Raw genomic sequence first — 8,821 nt, 5'->3', positions numbered from 1 at the left:
ATAAAGTAACGGACGCAATAAAATGCTATGAACGGGATACAATTATTCCCTCATTTCTTTTGAAGTGTATATATATCACATGATGCAAATTTTAACATATCTTCTCACTTTGTAATGAGAAGATATAGACCAGAGAGAGAAGTGGCGTTTAAGTCTTCTTTATAGGTTCTAGGTAAATTCCAAGCGCCACCCTGTTTAACATTAAAACTAGTGCAATGACTACAACAAGAAATATGAGCTTCGGTAGCAGTTCGTTGTAGCACAAATTTACGAACTGCTACTAAAAGTACCAAAATCAGATGCTAATTATTTTGTAGCATTAGATTAACGCTGATAATGTTTTTTATTTAGTGGGAACATAAAAATAACTATTGTAGCTGGAAAATGGTTGTGGAGGCAAAATATTTTGGTATTTTCCCTCTTACCAAAAAAATATTGATTCTCAATACATAGTAATTCGGGTTTTATTACAGTTTGACCAAACAAGAAAAAAAAAAATTTGTAGAAAATCTTTTCGATTACATCAGATCTCAGTCTGAAATCTCAAAGTTTTTGATTCTCAATCCTGAAATCTCAATACCCATTTCTTGAAATCTCGACTCACATAGACGAAAAGTCGATTCTCCATCACTCTCTGTCTCCATCTATCTCCGCATCTCTCTTCATCTGTCTTTTTCCGCCTCAGTCTCTCTCCGCCTTCGTCTCTCTCTGCCTATGTCTCTCTCCGCCTCCATCTCTCTACGTCTCTGTCTCTGTCTCAGTAGCTTAGCCGATCTTCGTCTGTTGTCGCATCTGTCTCAGTAGCTCAACGATCTCTGTCTTTTGCCGTCTCTGTCTCAGTAGCGTCGAACGTAGCCGATCTCCGCCTGTTTGCATCAGAACTGATACTAAGATTTTTGTGTGTCTATCCTAGCAGGTCTCAATTAACCTAATGCAGTTGTAGTACAGAAGGTGTCAATCCAAGTGGGATGTTGCTAGCAATCAAGAAGTCACAAGTTAAGCCAATTCAAAAAGAGTGTTTTTCTAACAATCCTAGAATGGTCAAAATGCAAAACGGCAATGAGTCACAGAACTAAAACGAAAATGTATGACAAGAAGCGAGTAAGAATAAGTGAAACCAAAAACGATTCTAAGCATGAACTAGATAACAAGAACGGAAACAATCTCGGGAATGTAATATCAATCGAAAAGATAGAAGTCCTAAGGATGGGGTAATCGATGTCGGTGGAGTATCCTAGTCTACAGAGTGTTCAACATGCCACAAGCAAACTATCCCTAAACAATGAACATCACGACTTAGCTACTCCAATCTCTTGACAGAAGCTACTCAGACTCAACTACTTCCAAACCTAGCTCTCGCTAGAGAAACATGATCAAGCATGATAGGACAAACAAGTTCATTCACGTCAACAAACATCCTAGACAACTAATCTCTTAGGCTAGGAACTAAGTCTCTGGCACTAGTTGATCAGACATTTCATCGATTACCTTTTGGATGCAGAAATGTCTAAGAGCTAGTTCCAATTTATCATAGAGGAACAAGTATTTCTAATTCTAGTCCAGAAGAGAATTATACGAATCAAAGCTTAAACACTCTACATCCTTAGATCCTCCACCTAATCTATCCCATCCTCAAGAACTACCACACTACTCAGATCCGAAAATCATCATCAAAGATACGAATTCGGAAAACATTGAATCAAGCATAGTAAGATAGATAAAAATGAGATGAACAACTTTTCAGAAGAAATCAAGTGCAAAAACTCAATAAACTCAAAGATGTTGGATTACAAGTCTCAAAACAGTTTCAGTCTCAAAACTTAAGAAAAAAATGAGATAAAAGATAAGATGTCCCAAACCAAAACTTAACAAAATGTATATATAGTAAAAACATGTGAATCCCTAAAACTTAAAACGACAAGATAGAGCGTGGTTCGGGAATCTCCTGATGCGTGTGAAACCAAACATGTGCGGTCGAGTCGCGTGTCGTCTCTCCCTGGTTTGCGCTCGAGTGGAACAGATCGAGTAAAGGTCATACGATTCGAGTTGGGTCGAGTGGAGGTGATACGACTCGAGCTGGGTCGAGTGGAGGTGATGCAGCTCGAGCTGGATGTATATGTATAAGATGATGCAAGAACTACCTAATCATGCAAAATATATAAAAGAGACTAGAAAATGATTCAAAATAATGAGTTATCCTAGCTAAACGCATGATAAATACATGCTAAAGAGAGACAAAATATAGACATATCAACTCCCCCAAACTTATTCTTTGCTTGCCCTCAAGCAAACGATCAAGAACAACGTATGGAGAAGAGGTGTGAAGATGGGGTCTCAGAACCTAAAACATGCTGAATAGAGTAGTTAGAATCAAGGTCCTTGTTTTTAGTTCTGTGATGCATGGTGAAGGAACTTTATTTATTTAATCTACACATGCAATCCTATCAATCACTCTCTTTAACATTTATTAACAGAGAACCGTGAATCAAGCTATGTAATGTCATTGAACTCATTTGGCTAGGGCGAAAAGTCAAAGACGAAGATGGTCTCCTTCGCAAGTGGTTTTGTCAATATAGAATAAGGTTCTCTCACGAAAAGGAGTTGAGCTCAAAAGAAGGCTAAAGGTTGAAACCAACTGATACATACAAGAGCAGTGCCCTGTCTACCCCAAGGTCCCCAAGGAAACTCAGTCCTAACATTCTAACCCAGAAGTTGGTCCTATCTCTACCCTTCATCAAAAACATCATCTCAAACTCTTTACACTTAGTCTTAGGAGGAGTTCACTTCTTTTCATTCTAGCGAATTGGGAAATCTTTATTATCACTATGGTTCCTTCTCTTTTCTTCCAAGGACTCTAGACATCTTAAACATTTTTACTTTCTTTCTTTGTCTAACCTTTTACTTTATGTCCAGAACCAATAACTCTTTTTACTTTGCTCAACCCAAATCCTTTACTAGACTTGTAAACTTTGAAAACACATCCCTCTCCTTAAGACTTTCTACCCTTTACTTTTCTGCACAAATCCATACCCAATACCCAAAATCGAGTTCTCACCTAGTCCTACTAGTCCGGATAACGCGAACTAGAACTACATAGGGTCATACTCTTGTCGGTTAGAACCTAACACTTTTTAACAAGCTCAACTTGGAAAAGGCCTGACACTCAAGAATACTATTGGCTTGAAAGAAGGGTTGGTTAAGGGTGCGGGGAACTGTTCCAAAAATGGGAATCAGCTACTTGGATTGACAAGGGTGGTAAAATGTGAAAGAAAATCCAAGTATGTATATGGTATCCATGAGTTCAACTTCAATGCATAACAAGATAATTGCAAGTCAGGATTAGGTTCAGATAGATAGGGAGTGATGTCAATTCAAAACATGCTTCAATCTTACATTTTCAAATTCAATCAACATGCATCAAAGAACTAAGAACAAGGGCCTTGATCCTATCCTATTGAATCCAACATGCTACCAAGGTTACAATCATCATCAACCTCTATGCTAAATGCAACAACCCTATATGAATAACACTAGACTCAATACTAATATGCAAGTGCAAACTACATGAACACTCTGTTTTTGTGAAAGTTTTCGATTTTTTTTTTCAATTTTTTTTTTTTGGTTTTTCTATGCAAATAGATGGATGCAAACTCAAACATGATACGATGCAAAAAATTGAAATAAGAATCACAAAACACAACATAAGATACATCATCTCAAACCCTCCCCCAAACTTAAATTACACAGTGTCCTAAGTAAGAAAAATTTGCAGGAGGATTTAAGAATCACAACAGAAACAATGCAGGAATGAAATGGTACATACAAGGGAAGGTAGGAGTACCTCAGTAGTAGAAGAAGGAGTCGGAGCTCGTCCAAGGAGTTGGTGCGTGATACTGGCTTTGTCCTTCACCTTGTTCGGGATCCGCGGGAATGGCCTCAGCTGGTTGGTCGACTTGCTGCTCAACCGCTTGCGTGTTCTGATAAGTGTTCGGCTGCTCGTCGCACTGCATGTCGTCGACTCTAGACTCACCATGGTCCGAGACTAACACTACCACATCTGTAGGTTGATAATCACCTTTCTGCTCAACTTGCTGCTTAACTTCCTGCATGCCACGATAATCACCCTGATGTTCATCTCGCTGCTCAACCGCAACCTCATGTGCATGCTCATCCCGAGCTGCAGAACGACGTGCAGAGCGACGAATTGAGGAGGCTCTGGAACCACGCGAACCTTGTCGTGAATGTGACGAGTGGCGTGCAGGGACGGGTGTAGGCTGACGCTGCCAGGATACATATGAAGATTGGCGAGATGGAGAATGGACTGGAGAAGGTTTTTGTTGGTGAGTTTGCTCGACGCTCGCGGAAGCACGACCCTGCGTGGTTCTGGTCTCCTCGGGGACAGACCTAGGGATGGCGGTGGTGGATGTCGAACAGCTGAACTTCCGCATGAAATTCGTGAAGGTCTTGGTGAAGCTGTTGAACGCCTTGTCTCTTGCCTTCCCCAATTGCTGAAGCTTGTTGAGGCGATCATGAGCTGCTGTTACCCCTTTGGCCATTCGTGATTCTGAGTACTCCTCAAAGTGAAACTGCTCAGGGCGGTACTTAACTGCGTCTTCCTCCATCGGATCAGCTCCTGCTTCTGCAACGTCGACATGTTGCTCCTCAGTTTCAGAATTGTATAGGGTATCTGCGGGAGGGATGAACTCGATATGCTCACCCCTCAAGGTTGTAGTCAACTTGACACAAGGGAGGAGTAATATCGAGGGACCGACCGCAGGATGCACAAACTTGTATAGCAATCGTCCATTCCTCAATCCCCAATCCAATGTACGTAGCTGCCGCAAGTTGTTGATGTCTATCCAGCATGGTGGGCACGGCTCGGATTGTAGGGGAACACCTGCAGCCTCAAGAAACCAAGTCACTACGCCTCCCATTCACATGACTCCAGTAGTGCAGTTGTTGTTGAGTCTAGAGACCCAGCAAGTGGAAGTGCCAACCGACTTTGTGGTTCTAGAGATGGATGAAGAACCAAAAGATCCTCTGATCTTAGGAAGACCGTTCCTGGCGACCGCTGGAGCCATCATTGATGTCAGAAATGGCAAGATAGAACTCAATCTGGGTGACGACTTCATTATGATGTTTGACATCAAGGATACTTTGAAGAAGCCAACAATAAGAGGACAAGTCTTCTACATTGAAGAGATGGATAAATTGGTTGATGAGTTGCTGGAGGAACTAGCTGAGGAGGATCATCTCAAGACTGCTTAGACCAAGGATGGAGATGAAGGGTTCATGCATGAGGAGACCACTTGTTACAAGAATCTGCTTGACTCCCACAGAGAAACAGATGGACAAGAGGAGTTTGAGCAGCTATCTGATGCAGAGGAAGTATGTGCAGTTGAAGCAGAAACTTCAGAACGTGAGATCTCCCACTCGACCGACGTCAGGACCCAAATCGAGACACCGAAATCCCACTCGATCGAGCCACCGCTCGAGCCACCGCTCGAGCCATACCCATTCCACTCGACCGTGGCCGCTCCTAACTCCCATGTTGATGACTGGTCAGATCTGAAAGCTCCAAAGGTAGAACGAAAAACTCTCCCTTCCGGACTCAGGTACGCTTTCTGGGAACCAATTCTACTTATCCTGTCATAGTGAATGCTAGGTTGAGTGATGATGAATTGGGATTGCTAGTAACTGAGCTTAAGAAGTATAGAAAGGCTATAGGTTATTCTTTAGATGATATCAAGGGAATATCACCTAGTCTTTGCACACATAGGATCAATCTTGAAAATGAGTCTTATGCTAGTGTTGAACCCCAAAGGAGATTGAATTCTAACCTGAAGGAAGTAGTAAAGAAAGAAATCTTAAAACTGCTTGATGCTGGAGTTATCTATCCTATCTCTGATAGTACTTGGGTATCTCCAGTGCACTGTGTACCTAAGAAAGGAGGCATAACTGTGATCAAAAACGAAAAAAATGAGTTAATCCCAACTAGGACCATCACAGGACATAGGATGTGTATAGATTATAGGAAGTTGAATGTTGTTTCTAGGAAAGATCATTTTCCTCTGCCTTTCATTGATCAAATGTTGGAGAGACTAGCTAGTCATCCTTATTACTGTTTCCTTGATGGGTATAGTGGATTCTTCCAAATCCCTATCCACCCAAATGATCAGGAAAAAACAACCTTTACTTGTCCCTATGGCACTTTTGCCTACAGACGCATGCCATTTGGTTTATGCAATGCTCCTGCCACCTTTCAAAGGTGCATGACATCGATTTTCTCGGATTTGATTGAGGAGTCAGTGGAAGTGTTTATGGACGACTTCTTTGTATATGGTTCCACTTTCTCCTCCTGTTTGTTAAATTTGTGTAGGGTATTGGCGAGATGTGAGGAGACGAATCTGGTCCTGAACCGGGAGAAGTGCCACTTCATGGTTGAAGAAGGGATCGTTCTGGGACACAAGATTTCTGAGAAAGGAATTGAGGTTGACAAAGCTAAGATTGAGGTCATGGTTCAAGTTCAACTGCCAAAGACAGTGAAGGACATCATAAGTTTTCTAGGACATGTTGGGTTTTACAGAAGATTCATCAAGGACTTCTCAAAAATTGCAAGAACATTAACAAGGTTGCTGTGCAAGGAGTTTGAGTTTGAATTCGATGCAGCATGTCTAGAAGCTTTCAGCAAGATCAAGGAGGCCTTTGTTTCATCACCCATAGTGCAAGCTCCAAATTGGGATCATCAGTTTGAGATTATGTGTGATGCTTCAGACTTCGCAGTTGGAGCAGTTCTGGGACAGCGTATTGACAAGAAGCTTCATGTCATCTATTACGCGAGTCGCACCTTGGACGAAACTCAAGGAAGGTATGCTACCCCAGAGATGGAACTCCTAGCAGTTGTGTTTGCATTCGAAAAATTCAGGAGTTATCTGGTAGGTTCGAAGGTCATAGTATACCGAGCATGCTGCTCTGAGACACATCTATTCGAAGAAGGACACCAAGCCGAGACTGTTGAGATGGATTCTGATACTTCAGGAAATCGACATGGAGATTGTTGACAAGAAAGGCATAGAAAATGGAGTTGCGGACCACCTGTCAAGAATGAGGATTGAAGATGTTGTTCCCATAGATGATTCAATGCTTGAGAAACAACTTCTGGTTGCCCAGGTTTGTGAGCATATGCATGACACAGAGCTTGACAACCTTAGAATCAAATGCATGGCGATCACTTTCGAGACTGCACCATGGTATGCAGATGTCGTGAATTACAAGGTTTGTGGAGAGGTTCCTGATGACATGGATCCCTACAGGAAGAAAAAGTTTTTCAGGGAGGTCAACCACTACTTCTGGGATGAGCTCTATCTGTACAAAAGAGGTTCTGACGGTCTGTTCAGGAGATGCATAGCAGAAGGGGAAGTGCAGGGAGTGCTTGAACAGTGCCACGGTTCCACCTATGGAGGTCACTTCGCCACATTCAAGACAGCTCAGAAGGTTCTTCAAGCGGGTCTCTGGTGGCCAACCTTGTTCAAGGACGCTCACAGTTTCATCACCAAGTGTGATGCTTGTCAGAGGATGGGCAACATCACAAGGAGGAACGAGATGCCCCAGAATCCAATCCTAGAAATAGAGATATTTGATGTTTGGGGAATAGATTTCATGGGTCCTTTCAACCCCCCATCAAATGGTAATGACTATATTCTGGTGGCAGTAGATTATGTTTCTAAGTGGGTTAAAGCTATTGCCAGTCCTACCAATGATGACAAGGTTGTTCTGAAGCTGTTCAAAAGTATAATTTTTCCAAGGTCTGGGATACCCATAGCGGTGATCAGTGATGGTGGAACTCACTTCGTCAACAAGGTGTTTGAGAGTATGCTGAGAAAGTATGGGGTCAAGAACAAGGTATCTACTGCGTATCACCCTCAGACCAGCGGACAGGTTGAAGTCTCGAATAAGCAGATCAAGGGTATCTTGTCAACGATTGTTGGGGTTTCGAAGAAAGATTGGTCTGTCAAGTTGGACGAGACTCTCTGGGCGTACAGTATAGCTTTCAAAATGCCGATAGGCAGAACACCATTTCAGTTGTTATATGGTAAAGCATGTCATCTCCCTATGGAGGTTGAGTACAAGGCGCTTTGGGCTATGAAGTTGCTGAACTTGGATATTGACACAGCTCAGGCTAAGAGGACCCTTGATCTACATGAGTTGGAAGAAATCAGATTTGATGCCTATGAGAGCTCAAAGATCTATAAAGAAAGAACCAAGAATTTTCATGATAAGAAAATTGTTGTCAAGGAGCTCAAGGCTGGAGATCAAGTTCTGCTTTTCAACTCCAAACTTAAGTTATTTCCTGGAAAGCTTAAGTCTAGGTGGTCTGGACCTTTTGACGTCAAGGAAGTTCTGCCATTCGGAGCCATCACTCTTCTGAACAAGGATGGTAGTGAATTCACTGTAAATGGTCAGAAAGCATAAAAAGCATAAAAAGTTGAAAAGTCAAGCTAAGGACTTTAAACAAGCTCACTTAGGATCCTTGGTATTTTAATTTTTGTTTTTGGTTTTCTTGTATTCAGGAATCTACAGAAGGGAGTATGGACAACAGAGATAGAGGATACAGAGAAAACCAGAGTGAAAAGGAGAGTGGGGTGAAACTTCTTCTTCTTACAAAAAAAAACTAAAAAAAAGAAAAAAAATAAAAAAACGCCCACGTGAACCCTCTCTCTCCACTCAATCTTCACTCACATGAATTTTCAATGCTCTTGTCACTTCACCTCCCATCCTTATTGCTCCCTCTCATGAGACACAAAGACTTTGTGTCATCTCA

The sequence above is a fragment of the Camelina sativa genome, chromosome 8, assembly GCF_030686135.1.
Source record: "Camelina sativa cultivar CO46 ecotype springtype chromosome 8, ASM3068613v1".
NCBI lineage: Eukaryota > Viridiplantae > Streptophyta > Magnoliopsida > Brassicales > Brassicaceae > Camelina > Camelina sativa.
The sequence above is the reverse complement of the archived record's forward strand: the minus strand, read 5'-3'. Positions refer to the sequence as shown.